We start from the raw sequence: 17,897 nt of genomic DNA, 5'->3' as shown, positions 1-17,897 counted from the left end.
CGTCTGGACCTTGCAGATGTTAGCCCTTCCGCATACAACTCCTCCTCCTCTACTTCCTCCACCTCCTCTTGTGCCACCACCTGACTCCGAATTCTGTTTAACATGTGCTCCAGCATGTAAATCACCGGAATAGTCATGCTGATAATGGCATCGTCAGCACTAAACATCTTCGTCGCCATTTCAAAACTGTGCAGAAGGGTGCATAGGTCCCTGATCTGAGACCACTCCTCCAGCGTGATTTGCCCCACCTCTGGATCTCGTTGGCCCAGGCTATACGTCAGAACGTATTGCACCAGGGCTTGTTGGTGCTGCCACAGTCGCTGCAACATGTGCAGAGTTGAATTCCATCGGGTAGGCACATCGCATTTTAGCCGGTGAAGTGGCAGGCCCAACGACTTCTGTAGAGATGTAAGTCGCTGAGCTGCGGGATGCGAACGGCGGAAGTGAGCACACAGCAACCGTGCCCTCTGCAGAAGGCCATCTAGTCTGGGATAGTGGGCTAAAAATTGCTGGACAACCAGGTTCAACACGTGAGCCATACAAGGCACGTGTGTGACATTGCCCCGGCGAAGGGCCGCACCCAGGTTTGCAGCATTGTCGCACACGGCCTTCCCTGGTTTCAGGTCCAGTGGAGACAACCATTCATGAAATTGGTTCTCCAGAGCTGACCACAACTCCTCAGCTGTGTGACTCACATTTCCCAGACATTTCAATGTAAAAACCGCCTGATGACGTTGAGCCCTACTGCCAGCATAGTAAGGAGGTGTGCAGGATCCCTTCTGCTCAGTTAGAAAGCTTGTGGAATGACCAGACAGGCTTTGGGTGCAGGTGGAAGACCGAGAGGAGGTTGAGGAGGCAGAAGCAGTGGAGGAACTTTGACATAAAGAGGATTGACGCACAACTCGTGGGGACGGCAACACTTGGACAGCAGCCCCTTGTCCTGCTGTCACCATAGTTACCCAGTGCCCAGTCAGCGACATGTAACGCCCCTGTCCATGCCTACTCGTCCAAGTGTCTGTGGTGAAATGCACCCTGTCACACACAGAGTTTCTCAAAGAAGCGGTGATGTTGTGTGCGACATGCTGGTGGAGCGCAGGCACACCTTTCTTTGAGAAGTAGTGCCGACTGGGCATCTGGTACTGGGGCACTGCGACGGACATAAGGTCTCGAAAATCCTCTTTGTCCACCAGGCGGAAAGGCAGCATTTCTGTAGCCAAGAACTTGCAGATGGTGAAATTCAACCTCTTAGCTTTCTCATGGCTAGGAGGAAATGGTCTTTAACTTGTCCACATCTGAGGGACCGAGGGCTGGCTATTGTGCTTAGACGGGGTTGATAAGGGTGTCCCCGGCAAACTGCCGGTCTGTGAGGAAGATGCAGGCGGACATGTTAGGTTGCCTTGATCCAAAGGTGGTGCTATCGATGTCGGACAGCGCTCAACACCAGCTGGTGTTACCACCTCCAAAGAAAATGATGACCTGCCAATCACGCTGGCTGTTGCGGGTAAAGAGGTGGCAGGTCTGCACCCCAAAACAGGTGTGACTGCTGTCCCCCCAGTCACAGAGGATGAAGAGGCCTCGGATGCACAAGATATGGCAGACGGTGGTTGGCCCGGCCGGCTAGGCCGCATTGTAGCACACTGAGCTTCCCACTGCAACTTATGCTTCATGTCCATGTGCCGGTTCATGCATGAAGTACTCAAACTATGTATTTTTTGGCCTCTACTTAGCTTTTGCTGACAAATGTTACAGATAACACGAGTTGGGTCATCTTTATCGATCTGAAAAAATGCCCAGGCTATGCAAGGCTTAGCACCCATGCGACCTGAAGAGCCACCACGACTTGTGGTGAGAGGCAGAGTTGTGTTTGAGGATGCAGTTGTTGACATGCTTCCAGTACTACGTCTCTGTCCAGGAAGGCGCAACCTGACCTCGTCGTCACTAGCATCTTCCTCCACCTCCTCTGCTGACCTCATCTCTTGGCTGACTGTGGGTTGACAGTAAGTGGGATCTCCAACCTCATCATCATCACCCTGTGCGTTATCACACCCGTCGTCCTCAGAGCCAACCTGTTCCTGCCCTGACAAAAAACTTAAGTTGTCGCTCCAATCAGGTATTTGAGTCTTATCATCGTCTTCCTCATTGTCTCCACCAACAGGAGTTACAGTTTGGGAATGAGGGTCTACATTATGGTCAGAACCTTCTGCGTCTGGTCCTGGATCCGACTCATAAAGATTCTGGGCATCAGTGCAGATCATTTCCTCGTCTGGATTCACAGAAGCGCTGGAGTCGACCTCTGATTCCCAGGCTATAGTATGAGTAAACAGCTCTGCAGACTCAACCATCTGTTCTACCTCATACTCAGACGGGCAGCTGGAGATTTGGGAGCTGTGAGGAAGCAAGTGCGATTGCGGTGACACCTTTGAGGACTGGAGTATTTGTGATGTTGAAGTTGATGTAGAGTGAGAGCCACTTAAAGGAGCACTTGATATCCGTTGAAGCACCTGCTGTTTTTGTGCCTCATCTGGAATTTGTAGCGATTGGCGTGGCCGTAAGAAAGGGATCTTATCACATTGTCCGCTAAAACAAGTAGACATTTTAGTTTGGCTGGAAGATGGTCTTTCTTCTGCAGATGTTACTGTTGCTTTAACACCTACCCCACGGACACAACCTTTTTTCCCCTTCCCAACACGCCTATTCCCCTTTCCACCAGCAGCAGGCCTTTTTCCACTCATTTTGGTGGTTAACTAATTCACAGCTCTGGAGTTGTTTGCACAAAAAAACAATGGATGGGAACCGAGCAGAGCTGAGTGGCCAAACTGTGGTATTAGGCCAAAACTATTGGCTGGGTTAAATGCAGAAAAAAATTATATTCAATTTGCAACCTGATGGAGGTCAGTATAGATGGACTAATAGAACAAGTCCCACACACAGCTAGAAGCCCAAATATTTTTTCAGAGGTAGATGCAGAAAAATTTTTTATTCAGTTTGCAACCTGATGGAGGTCTGTATAGATGGATTAATAGAACAAGTCCCACACACAGCTACAAGCCCAATATTTTTTCAGAGGTAGATGCAGAAAAAAAATATATTCAGTTTGCAACCTGATGGAGCTCAGTATAGATGGACTAATAGAGAAAGTCCCACACACTGCTAGAAGGCCAAATATTTTTTCAGAGCTAGATGCAGACAAAAATTATATTCAATTTGCAACCTGATGGAGGTCAGTATAGATGGACTAATAGAACAAGTCCCACACACAGCTAGAAGCCCAAATATTTTTTCAGAGGTACTGTAGATGCAGATAAAAATTATTTTTAATTTGCAACCTGATGGAGGTCAGTATAGATGGACTAATAGAGAAAGTCCCACACACTGCTAGAGGGCCAAATATTTTTTCAGAGCTAGATGCAGAAAAAAATTATATTCAGTTTGCAACCTGATGGAGGTCTGTATAGATGGATTAATAGAACAAGTCCAACACACAGCTAGAAGCTCAAATATTTTTTCAGAGGTAGATGCAGATAAAAATTAATTTTAATTTGCAACCTGATGGAGGTCAGTATAGATGGACTAACAGAGAAAGTCCCACACACTGATAGAAGGCCACATATTTTTTCAGAGCTAGATGCAGATAAAAATTATATTCAATTTGCAACCTGATGGAGGTCAGTATAGATGGACTAATAGAACAAGTCCCACACACAGCTAGAAGCCCAAATATTTTTTCAGAGGTAGATGCAGAAAAATTTTTTATTCAGTTTGCAACCTGATGGAGGTCTGTATAGATGGATTAATAGAACAAGTCCCACACACAGCTACAAGCCCAATATTTTTTCAGAGGTAGATGCAGAAAAAAAATATATTCAGTTTGCAACCTGATGGAGCTCAGTATAGATGGACTAATAGAGAAAGTCCCACACACTGCTAGAAGGCCAAATATTTTTTCAGAGCTAGATGCAGACAAAAATTATATTCAATTTGCAACCTGATGGAGGTCAGTATAGATGGACTAATAGAACAAGTCCCACACACAGCTAGAAGCCCAAATATTTTTTCAGAGGTACTGTAGATGCAGATAAAAATTATTTTTAATTTGCAACCTGATGGAGGTCAGTATAGATGGACTAATAGAGAAAGTCCCACACACTGCTAGAGGGCCAAATATTTTTTCAGAGCTAGATGCAGAAAAAAATTATATTCAGTTTGCAACCTGATGGAGGTCTGTATAGATGGATTAATAGAACAAGTCCAACACACAGCTAGAAGCCCAAATATTTTTTCAGAGGTAGATGCAGATAAAAATTATTTTTAATTTGCAACCTGATGGAGGTCAGTATAGATGGACTAACAGAGAAAGTCCCACACACTGATAGAAGGCCACATATTTTTTCAGAGCTAGATGCAGATAAAAATTATATTCAATTTGCAACCTGATGGAGGTCAGTATAGATGGACTAATAGAACAAGTCCCACACACAGCTAGAAGCCCAAATATTTTTTCAGAGGTACTGTAGATGCAGATAAAAATTATTTTTAATTTGCAACCTGATGGAGGTCAGTATAGATGGACTAATACAACAAGTCCCACACACAGCTAGAAGCCCAATATTTTTTCAGAGGTAGATGCAGAAAAAAATATATTCAGTTTGCAACCTGATGGAGGTCAGTATAGATGGAGAAATAGAACAAGTCCCACACACAGCTAGAAGCCAAATATTTTTTCAGAGCTAGATGCAGATAAAAATTATTTTTAATTTGCAACCTGATGGAGGTCAGTATAGATGGACTAATAGAGAAAGTCCCACACACTGCTAGAAGGCCAAATATTTTTTCAGAGCTAGATGCAGATAAAAATTATATTCAATTTGCAACCTGATGAAGGTCAGTATAGATGGACTAATAGAGAAAGTCCCACACACTGCTAGAAGGCCAAATATTTTTTCAGAGCTAGATGCAGATAAAAATTATATTAAATTTGCAACCTGATGGAGGTCAGTATAGATGGACTAATAGAACAAGTCCCACACACAGCTAGAAGCCCAAATATTTTTTCAGAGGTACTGTAGATGCAGATAAAAATTATTTTTAATTTGCAACCTGATGGAGGTCAGTATAGATGGACTAATAGAGAGTCCCACACACTGCTAGAAGGCCAAATATTTTTTCAGAGCTAGATGCAGAAAAAAATTATATTCAGTTTGCAACCTGATGGAGGTCAGTATAGATGAACTAATAGAGAAAGTCCCACACACTGCTAGAAGGCCAAATATTTTTTCAGAGCTAGATGCAGATAAAAATTATTTTTAATTTGCAACCTGATGGAGGTCAGTATAGATGGACTAATAGAGAAAGTCCCACACACTGCTAGAAGGCCAAATATTTTTTCAGAGCTAGATGCAGATAAAAATTATATTAAATTTGCAACCTGATGGAGGTCAGTATAGATGGACTAATAGAACAAGTCCCACACACAGCTAGAAGCCCAAATATTTTTTCAGAGGTACTGTAGATGCAGATAAAAATTATTTTTAATTTGCAACCTGATGGAGGTCAGTATAAATGGACTAATAGAGAAAGTCCCACACACTGCTAGAAAGCCAAATATTTTTTCAGAGCTAGATGCAGAAAAAAATTATATTCAGTTTGCAACCTGATGGAGGTCAGTATAGATGGACTAATAGAGAAAGTCCCACACACTGCTAGAAGGCCAAATATTTTTTCAGAGCTAGATGCAGATAAAAATTATTTTTAATTTGCAACCTGATGGAGGTCAGTATAGATGGACTAATAGAGAAAGTCCCACACACTGCTAGAAGGCCAAATATTTTTTCAGAGCTAGATGCAGATAAAAATTATATTAAATTTGCAACCTGATGGAGGTCAGTATAGATGGACTAATAGAAAAAGTCCCACACACAGCTAGAAGCCCAAATATTTTTTCAGAGGTACTGTAGATGCAGATAAAAATTATTTTTAATTTGCAACCTGATGGAGGTCAGTATAGATGGACTAATAGAGAAAGTCCCACACACTGCTATAAGGCCAAATATTTTTTCAGAGCTAGATGCAGATAAAAATTATTTTTAATTTGCAACCTGATGGAGGTCTGTATAGATGGACTAATAGAGAATGTCCCACACACTGCTAGAAGGCCAAATATTTTTTCAGAGCTAGATGCAGATAAAAATTATTTTTAATTTGCAACCTGATGGAGGTCAGTATAGATGGACTAACAGAGAAAGTCCCACACACTGATAGAAGGACAAATATTTTTTCAGAGCTAGATGCAGATAAAAATTATATTCAATTTGCAACCTGATGGAGGTCAGTAGAGATGGACTAATAGAACAAGTCCTACACACAGCTAGAAGCCCAAATATTTTTTCAGAGGTACTGTAGATGCAGATAAAAATTATTTTTAATTTGCAACCTGATGGAGGTCAGTATAGATGGACTAATAGAGAAAGTCACACACACAGCTAGAAGCCCAATATTTTTTCAGAGGTAGATGCAGAAAAAAATATATTCAGTTTGCAACCTGATGGAGGTCAGTATAGATGGACTAATACAACAAGTCCCACACACAGCTAGAAGCCCAATATTTTTTCAGAGGTAGATGCAGAAAAAAATATATTCACTTTGCAACCTGATGGAGGTCTGTATACATGGATTAATAGAACAAGTCCCACACACAGCTAGAAGCCCAATATTTTTTCAGAGGTAGATGCAGAAAAAAATATATTCAGTTTGCAACCTGATGGAGGTCTGTATAGATGGATTAATAGAACAAGTCCCACACACAGCTAGAAGCCCAATATTTTTTCAGAGGTAGATGCAGAAAAAAATATATTCAGTTTGCAACCTGATGGAGGTCAGTATAGATGGACTAATACAACAAGTCCCACACACAGCTAGAAGCCCAATATTTTTTCAGAGCTAGATGCAGAAAAAAATTATATTCAATTTGCAACCTGATGGAGGTCAGTATAGATGGACTAATAGAATGATGCTATGCCCAAAAGATTTTACTTCACTTGGTGCAGTAAAAAAATTGGTATTCTATACACAGGTGGTATATCTTGCAACACAGATAGGCTACTCTACTGACTAACACACTCTGCAATAGGTCAAAAAGGATTAGCTTTGCTAGATTCAGCCAAATGCTGTGAAAAAAACTTGCACAGCACTGGCACAGACCTGCCTGGCAAAAACTAATAGGAACTGATGTAAACTAGTCCTGAAAAGGACTCCAATTACAATTAGTCTTTACTCCCACAATCTATTTAAGAGCACAGACCTGCCTGATAAAAGTCGTAGGAAATGCTGTAACCTAGTCCTTAAAAGGACTGAAATCACAACTATTCCCTACTCCCAAGCTATCTGTAGATTTGTGCGAAAATTGGCTTGAAATTAACAAGGTATAGCACACACAGCAACAGCGGTGCCGTCTAACACGCAGCTGCAGCAGTGAGAAAATGGTGGCAACGGGGAAAATGGCTTGGTCTTATAGGGCAAGGACATGTGACATACACTGCCAATGACACATGCCCTTGCTTGTGTGAAAAAAAGCACTTCGCTCCGTGTGTGCGCTGCTGATAGGCTGACAGACTGCACCTCCCCACTGTAAATGCGGGAAAGAGAAAAAAAAAATGGAGATCTTCAATGTTCCTGCAGAGATCCATCCCCTGCCCCTCCCCCCACCCCGCTGTACACTCAAACTGCGTATTAACATTAATTTTCATCATTACTGAGAAAAAATCCAGTTATGATATTGGTGCACGAACAGTTATCGAACATAACCTCGAACAGCCGAATTTTTCTCAAATTGTTAGTGTTCGCCGAACGACTCCAACACCGCCCAAAACAGCTCGAATTTGAGATTGGCGAACAGTTCGAGTAGAACAACGCTCATCTCTAGTATACACCAGTAAATTTTAACTATGGTTTTGCTGTTCCACGGTAAAAAATCTCTATTATCCTGCTTTTGGCATTTTTTGCTGTAAAAAATAAATAATAGTGTCTCCTGATTGTTGAGACACAAATATATCTGTTGAAAATAGTCTGGTGTAGGCCCGAGAAATACAAGTGTGGTTTTGCAGTTCCACGGGTCAAATCTCTGTATTATCCTGCTTTTGGCATTTTTTGGCATAAAAAATAAATAATAGTGTCTCCTAATTGTTCAGACACAAATGTATCTGTTAAAAATAGTCTGGTATACACCAGCAAATTATAACTGTGGTTTTGCTGTTCCACGGTAAAAAATCTGTATTATCCTGCTTTTGGCATTTTTTGCCGTAAAAAATAAATAATAATGTATCCTAATTGTTCAGACACAAATATATCTGATGAACATAGTCTGGTGTAGGCCAGAGAAATACAAGTGTGGTTTTGCAGTTCCACGGGTCAAACCTCTATATTATCCTGCTTTTCGCAATTTTTGGCTGTAAACAACAAATAATAGTGTCTCCTGATTGTTCAGACACAAATATAACTGTTGAAAATAGTCTTTTATACACCAGTAAATTTTAACTGTGGTTTTGCTGTTCTACAGTAAAAAATCTCTATTATCCTGCTTTTGGCATTTTTTGCCGTAAAAAATAAATAATAGGGTCTCCTGATTGTTCAGACACAAATATATCTGTTGAAAATAGTCTGGTGTATGTCCGAGACATACAAGTGTGGTTTTGCAGTTCCACGGGTCAAATATCTGCATAATCCTGCCTTTGGCATTTTTTGCTGTAAAAAATAAATAACAGTGTCTCCTGATTGTTCAGACACAAACATATCTGTTGAAAATAGTCTGGTATACACCAGTAAATTATAACTGTGGTTTTGCTGTTCTACGGTAAAAAATCTCTATTATCCTGCTTTTGGCATATTTTGCCATAAAAAAGAAATAATAGTTTCTCCTGATTGTTCAGACACAAATATATCTGTTGAAAATAGTCTGGTGTAGGCCCGTGAAATTCAAATGTGGTTTTGCAGTTCCACGGGTAAAATCTCTGTATTATCCTGCTTTTGGCATTTTTTGCCGTAAAAAATAAATAATAGTGTCCCCTGATTGTTCAGACACAAATATGTCTGTTGAAAATAGTCTGGTATACACCAGCAAATTATAACTGTGGTTTTGCTGTTCCACGGTAAAAAATCTCTATTATCCTGCTTTTGGCATTTTTTGCCGTAATAAATAAATAATAGTGTCTCCTGATTGTTCAGACACAAATATATCTGTTGAAAAAAGTCTGGTATGCACCAGTAAATTATAACTGTGGTTTTGCTGTTCCATGGTAAAAAATCTCTATTATCCTGCTTTTGGCATTTTTTGCCGTAATAAATAAATAATAGTGTCTCCTGATTGTTCAGACACAAATATATCTGTTGAAAAAAGTCTGGTATGCACCAGTAAATTATAACTGTGGTTTTGCTGTTCCACGGTAAAAAATCTCTATTATCCTGCTTTTGGCATTTTTTGCCGTAAAAAATAAATAATAGTGTCTCCTGATTGTTCAGACACAAATATATCTGTTGAAAATAGTCTGGTGTAGGCCCAAGAAATAAAAGTTTGGTTTTGCAGTTCCACGGGTCAAATCTCTGTATCATCCTGCTTTTGGCATTTTTTGGCATAAAAAATAAATAATGGTGTCTCCTAATTGTTCAGACACAAATGTATCTGTTAAAAATCGTCTGGTATACACCAGCAAATTATAACTGTGGTTTTGCTGTTCCATGGTAAAAAATCTCTATTATACTGCTTTTGCCATTTTTTGCCATAAAAAAATAAATAATAGTGTCTCCTGATTGTTCAGACACAAATATGTCTGTTGAAAATAGTCTGGTATACACAAGTATGTTATAACTGTGGTTTTGCTGTTCATGGTAAAAAATCCCTATTATCCTGCTTTTGTCATTTTTTGCCGTAAAAAATAAATAATAGTGTCTCCTGATTGTTCAGACACAAATATGTCTGTTGAAAATAGTCTGGTGTAGGCCCGAGAAATACAAGTGTGGTTTTGCAGTTCCACGGGTCAAATCTCTGTATTATCCTGCTTTTGGCATTTTTTGGCATAAAAAATAAATAATAGTGTTTCCTAATTGTTCAGACACAAATATATCTGATGAACATAGTCTGGTGTAGGCCAGAGAAATACAAGTGTGGTTTTTGCAGTTCCACGGGTCAAATCTCTATATTATCCTGCTTTTCGCAATTTTTGGATGTAAACAATAAATAATAGTGTCTCCTGATTGTTCACACACAAATATATTTGTTGAAAATAGTCTTTTATACACCAGTAAATTTTAACTGTGGTTTTGCTGTTCTACAGTAAAAAATCTCTATTATCCTGCTTTTGGCATTTTTTGCCGTAAAAAATAAATAATAGGGTCTCCTGATTGTTCAGACACAAATATATCTGTTGAAAATAGTCTGGTGTAGGCCCGAGACAAACAAGTGTGGTTTTGCAGTTCCACGGGTCAAATATCTGCATAATCCTGCCTTTGGCATTTTTTGCTGTAAAAAATAAATAATAGTGTCTCCTGATTGTTCAGACACAAAGATATCTGTTGAAAATAGTCTGGTATACACCAGTAAATTATATCTGTGGTTTTGCTGTACTACGGTAAAAAATCTCTGTTATCCTGCTTTTGGCATTTTTTGCCATAAAAAATAAATAATAGTATCTCCTGATTGTTCAGACACAAATATATCTGTTGAAAATAGTCTGGTGTAGGCCCGAGAAATTCAAATGTGGTTTTGCAGTTCCACGGGTAAAATCTCTGTATTATCTTGCTTTTGGCATTTTTTGCCGTAAAAAATAAATAATAGTGTCTGTTGATTATTCAGACACAAATATATCTGTTGAAAATAGTCTGGTATACACCAGTAAATTATAACTGTGGTTTTGCTGTTACACGGTAGAAAATCTCTATTATCCTGCTTTTGGCATTTTTTGCCGTAAAAAATAAATAATAGTGTCTCTTGATTGTTCAGACACAAATATATCTGTTGAAAATATCTGGTGTAGGCCCAAGAAATACAAGTGTGGTTTTGCTGTTCCCAGGGTCAAATCTCTGTATTATCCTGCTTTTGGCATTTTTTGCAGTAAAAAATAAATAATAGTGTCTGTTGATTATTCAGACACAAGTATATCTGTTGAAAATAGTCTTTTATACACCAGTAAATTTTAACTGTGGTTTTGCTGTTCTACAGTAAAAAATCTCTATTATCCTGCTTTTGGCATTTTTTGCCGTAAAAAATAAATAATAGTGTCTCCTGATTGTTCAGACACAAATATATCTGTTGAAAATAGTCTGGTATACACCAGAAAATTATAACTGTGGTTTTGCTGTTCCACGATAAAAAATCTCTATTATCCTGCTTTTGGCATTTTTTGCTATAAAAACAAATAATAGTGTCTTCTGATTGTTCAGACACAAATATATCTGTTGAAAATTGTCTAGTATACACCAGTAAATTATAACTGTGGTTTTGCTGTTCCACGGTAGAAAATCTCTATTATCCTGCTTTTGGCATTTTTTGCCGTAAAAAATTAAATAATAGTGTCTCCTGATTGTTCAGACACAAATATATCTGTTGAAATTAGTCTGGTATACACCAGTAAATTATAACTGTGGTTTTGTTGTTCCACGTTAAAAAAATCTCTAATATCCTGCTTTTGGCATTTTTTGCTGTAAAAAATAAATAATAGTGTCTCCTGATTGTTCAGACACAAATATATCTGTTGAAAATAGTCTGGTATACACCAGTCAATTATAACTGTGGTTTTGTTGTTCCACGTTAAAAAAATCTCTAATATCCTGCTTTTGGCATTTTTTGCCGTAAAAAATAAATAATAGTGTCTCCTCTTTGTTCAGACACAAATATGTCTGTTGAAAATAGTCTGGTGTAGGCCCAAGAAATACAAGTGTGGTTTTGCTGTTCCACGGGTCAAATCTCTGTATTATCCTGCTTTTGGCATTTTTTGCCGTAAAAAATAAATAATAGTGTCTGTTGATTATTCAGACACAATTATATCTGTTGAAAATAGTCTTTTATACACCAGTAAATTTTAACTGTGGTTTTGCTGTTCTACAGTAAAAAATCTCTATTATCCTGCTTTTGGCATTTTTTGCCATAAATAATAAACAATAGAGTCTCCTGATTGTTCAGACACAAATATATCTGTTGAAAATAGTCTGGTGTAGGCCCGAGAAATACAAGTGTGGGTTTGCAGTTCCACGGGTCAAATCTCTGTATTATCCTGCTTTTGGCATTTTTTGCCGTAAAAAATAAATAATAGTGTCTCATAATAGTTCAGACACAAATGTATCTGTTAAAAATAGTCTGGTATACACCAGCAAATTATAACTGTGGTTTTGTTGTTCCACGGTAAAAAATCTCTATTATCCTGCTTTTGGCATTTTTTGCCGTAATAAATAAATAATAGTGTCTCCTGATTGTTCAGACACAAATATATCTGTTGAAAAAAGTCTGGTATACCCCAGTAAATTATAACTGTGGTTTTGCTGTTCCACGGTAAAAAATCTCTATTATCCTGCTTTTGGCATTTTTTGCCGTAATAAATAAATAATAGTGTCTCCTGATTGTTCAGACACAAATATATCTGTTGAAAATAGTCTGGTGTAGGCCCGAGAAATACAAGTGTGGTTTTCCAGTTCCACGGGTCAAATCTCTGTATTATCCTGCTTTTGCCATTTTTTGGCATAAAAAATAAATAATAGTGTCTCCTAATTGTTCAGACACAAATGTATCTGTTAAAAATAGTCTGGAATACACCAGCAAATTATAACTGTGGTTTTGCTGTTCCACTGTAAAAAATCTCTATTATCCTGCTTTTGGCATTTTTTGCCGTAAAAAATAAATAATAGTGTCTCCCGATTGTTCAGACACAAATATGTATGTTGAAAATAGTCTGGTATACACCAGTATATTATAACTGTGGTTTTGCTGTTCCACGGTAAAAAATCTCTATTATCCTGCATTTGTCATTTTTTGCCATAAAAAATAAATAATGGTGTCTCCTGATTGTTCAGACACAAATATATCTGTTGAAAATAGTCGGGTATACACCAGTAAATTATAACTGTGGTTTTGTTGTTCCACGTTAAAAAAATCTCTAATATCCTGCTTTTGGCATTTTTTGCCGTAAAAAATAAATAATAGTGTCTCCTCATTGTTCAGACACAAATATGTCTGTTGAAAATAGTCTGATATACACCAGTAAATTATAACTGTGGTTTTGCTGTTCCACGGTAAAAAATCTCTATTATCCTGCTTTTGGCATTTTTTGCTGTAAAAAATAAATAATAGTGTCTCCTGATTCTTCAGACACAAATATATCTGTTGAAAATAGTCTGGTATACATCAATAAATTATAACTGTGGTTTTGTTGTTCCACGTTAAAAAAATCTCTAATATCCTGCTTTTGGCATTTTTTACCGTAAAAAATAAATAATAGTGTCTCCTCATTTTTCAGACACAAATATGTCTGTTGAAAATAGTCTGGTGTAGGCCCAAGAAATACAAGTGTGGTTTTGCTGTTCCACGGGTCAAATCTCTGTATTATCCTGCTTTTGGCATTTTTTGCAGTAAAAAATAAATAATAGTGTCTGTTGATTATTCAGACACAAGTATATCTGTTGAAAATAGTATTTTATACACCAGTAAATTTAACTGTGGTTTTGCTGTTCTACAGTAAAAAATCTCTATTATCCTGCTTTTGGCATTTTTTGCCGTAAAAAATAAATAATAGTGTCTCCTGATTGTTCAGACACAAATATATCTGTTGAAAATAGTCTGGTGTAGGCCCAAGAAATAAAAGTGTGGTTTTGCTGTTCCCCGGGTCAAATCTCTGTATTATCCTGCTTTTTGCAATTTTTGGCCGTAAAAAATAAATAATAGTGTCTCCTGATTGTTCAGACACAAATATATCTGTTGAAAATAGTCTGGTATACACCAGAAAATTATAACTGTGGTTTTGCTGTTCCACGATAAAAAATCTCTATTATCCTGCTTTTGGCATTTTTTGCTATAAAAACAAATAATAGTGTCTTCTGATTGTTCAGACACAAATATATCTGTTGAAAATTGTCTAGTATAACCCAGTAAATTATAACTGTGGTTTTGCTGTTCAACGGTAAAAAATCTCTATTATCCTGCTTTTGGCATTTTTTGCCGTAAAAAATAAATAATAGTGTCTCCTGATTGTTCAGACACAAATATATCTGTTGAAAATAGTCTGGTGTAGGCCCGAGAAATACAAGTGTGGTTTTCCAGTTCCACGGGTCAAATCTCTGTATTATCCTGCTTTTGCCATTTTTTGGCATAAAAAATAAATAATAGTGTCTCCTAATTGTTCAGACACAAATGTATCTGTTAAAAATAGTCTGGAATACACCAGCAAATTATAACTGTGGTTTTGCTGTTCCACGGTAAAAAATCTCTATTATCCTGCTTTTGGCATTTTTTGCCGTAAAAAATAAATAATAGTGTCTCCCGATTGTTCAGACACAAATATGTATGTTGAAAATAGTCTGGTATACACCAGTATATTATAACTGAAAATCAAATCTGCCCGAAGATTTCCTCCACTATAAATTTATGCTGAAAACATATAACTCTGCCCTTCACCTCTCCAAACAAACCTACTTTAACAACCTCATCATCTCACTTTCCAATAATCCTAAACGACTCTTTGACACGTTTCATTCTCTCCTCAATCAAACAGCACAGGCCCCGACCACCGACCTCAGCGCTGACGATCTGGCTAACTATTTCAAAGAAAAAATTGACCATATCCGACAGGAAATTTTCTCCCAATCCCCAAATGTTATGCATGCTCCCCCCCGCCACATTGTATCTTGCTCATTTTCTGACTTCGAACCAGTCACAGAAGATGAAGTGATCAGGCTCCTTGCATCTTCTCGCCCTACCACCTGCACCAGCGACCCTATTCCTTCACATCTCCTTCAGTCCCTTGCTCCAGCTGTCACCTCTCACCTAACTAAAATTTTCAACCTTTCCCTCTCATCTGGTATCTTTCCCTCTTCTTTTAAACACGCCAGCATACAACCATTACTTAAAAAACCATCCCTCGACCAGAACTGCACGGCCAACTACAGACCTGTTTCCAATCTTCCCTTTATCTCTAAACTCCTGGAACGCCTGGTCCACTCCCGTCTAATCCGCTATCTCTCAGACAACTCTCTTCTTGACCCTTTACAATCTGGTTTCCGCTCTTTACATTCTACTAAAACTGCCCTCACTAAAGTCTCTAATGATCTACTAACAGCTAAATCTAATGGTCACTACTCCCTGCTGATTCTCCTGGATCTCTCTGCAGCATTCGACACTGTGGATCATCAGCTCCTCCTCACTATGCTCCGCACTATTGGCCTCAAGGACACGGTTCTCTCCTGGTTCTCCTCTTATCTCTCTGACCGCTCCTTCTCTGTGTCTTTTGCCGGCTCCTCCTCCTCCCTACTTCCTCTTACTGTCGGGGTTCCTCAAGGATCAGTCCTAGGCCCCCTTCTTTTCTCCTTATACACCGCTCCTATTGGACAAACAATCAGTAGACTCGGTTTTCAGTACCATCTCTATGCTGATGACACCCAATTATACACCTCTGCTCCGGACATCACCCCTGCATTACTACAAAAGACCAGTGATTGTCTTTCTGCTGTGTCTAACATTATGTCCTCCCTCTACCTAAAACTGAATCTGTCAAAAACTGAACTACTCGTCTTTCCTCCCTCCATTAATCTACCTGTGCCCGATATTGCCATCTCCGTTTGTGGCTCAACCATTACTCCCCAGCTACAAGCCCGCTGTCTTGGGGTCATTTTTGATTCAGATCTTTCTTTCACTCCTCGCATCAAATCACTCGCTCGTTCATGTCATCTACACCTCAAAAACATCTCAAGAATCAGGACTTTTCTCACCTTTGACTCGGCAAAAACCCTTACTGTCGCTCTTATTCATTCTCGTCTTGACTATTGCAACACTCTACTAATCGGTCTCCCTCTTACTAAACTCTCCCCTCTCCAATCCGTCCTGAACGCAGCAGCCAGGATCATATTCCTCGCCAACCGCTACTCAGATGCCTCTTCCCTGTGCCAGTCATTGCATTGGTTGCCCATCCAATATAGAGTTCGTTTTAAACTTATCACGCTTACCCACAAAGTGCTCCATGCTTCAGTACCCCCCTACATCTCCTCCCTTGTCTCAGTCTACCACCCTACACGTGCCCTCCGTTCTGCAAATGACTTGAAACTAAAATCCTCCATAATCCGAACTTCCCACTCCCGTCTCCAAGATTTCTCGCGTGCTGCGCCAATTCTCTGGAATGCACTACCCAGGACAGTTCGATTAATTCCCAATACCCACAGTTTCAAGCGAACCCTAAAAACACATTTCTTTAGACTGGCGTATCACCTAAACACACTCTGTCCATCTCAGCTTTCCCCCATTTTAAAATCTTCTTCAACTTCGGGTTCAAACCAACCATGCACATAAAAGCCTCTGTCAGGACTGCACACATACTGGCTGGCGACCAGTCCATGTATTATTATTTATCCTATTCAGTATATCAAGGCTGCATTATACAATATATGTACTTTTTACCTTTTGTGTCTCCCCCACTTCCTCATAGACTGTAAGCTCGCGAGCAGGGCCCTCACTCCGTTCGATATGAGATATGCTTATTCTGTATTGTCTGTATAAGTCCCCCCTAAAATTTGTAAAGTGCTGCGGAATATGTTGGCGCTATAAAAATAAACTATTATTATTATTATTATTATTATTATATAACTGTGGTTTTGCTGTTCCACGGTAAAAAATCTCTATTATCCTGCATTTGTCATTTTTTGCCATAAAAAATAAATAATGGTGTCTCCTGATTGTTCAGACACAAATATATCTGTTGAAAATAGTCGGGTATACACCAGTAAATTATAACTGTGGTTTTACTGTTCCACGGAAAAAATCTCTATTATCCTGCTTTTGGCATTTTTTGCTGTAAAAAATAAATAATAGTGTCTCCTGATTGTTCAGACACAAATATATCTGTTGAAAATAGTCTGGTATACACCAGTAAATTATAACTGTGGTTTTGTTGTTCCACGTTAAAAAAATCTCTAATATCCTGCTTTTGGCATTTTTTGCCATAAAAAATAAATAATAGTGTCTCCTCATTGTTCAGACACAAATATGTCTGTTGAAAATAGTCTGATATACACCAGTAAATTATAACTGTGGTTTTGCTGTTCCACGGTAAAAAATCTCTATTATAGTGCTTTTGGCATTTTTTACCGTAAAAAATAAATAATAGTGTCTCCTCATTTTTCAGACACAAATATGTCTGTTGAAAATAGTCTGGTGTAGGCCCAAGAAATACAAGTGTGGTTTTGCTGTTCCACGGGTCAAATCTCTGTATTATCCTGCTTTTGGCATTTTTTGCAGTAAAAAATAAATAATAGTGTCTGTTGATTATTCAGACACAAGTATATCTGTTGAAAATAGTCTGGTGTAGGCCCAAGAAATAAAAGTGTGGTTTTGCTGTTCCCCGGGTCAAATCTCTGTATTATCCTGCTTTTTGCAATTTTTGGCCGTAAAAAATAAATAATAGTGTCTCCTGATTGTTCAGACACAAATATATCTGTTGAAAATAGTCTGGTATACACCAGAAAATTATAACTGTGGATTGCTGTTCCACGATAAAAAATCTCTATTATCCTGCTTTTGGCATTTTTTGCTATAAAAACAAATAATAGTGTCTTCTGATTGTTCAGACACAAATATATCTGTTGAAAATTGTCTAGTATACACCAGTAAATTATAACTGTGGTTTTGCTGTTCCACGGTAGAAAATGTCTGTTATCCT

Source organism: Phyllobates terribilis, unplaced genomic scaffold (assembly GCF_046119375.1).
Source record: "Phyllobates terribilis strain yellow unplaced genomic scaffold, ASM4611937v1 Scaffold_9__5_contigs__length_417890890, whole genome shotgun sequence".
NCBI lineage: Eukaryota > Metazoa > Chordata > Amphibia > Anura > Dendrobatidae > Phyllobates > Phyllobates terribilis.
The sequence above is the reverse complement of the archived record's forward strand: the minus strand, read 5'-3'. Positions refer to the sequence as shown.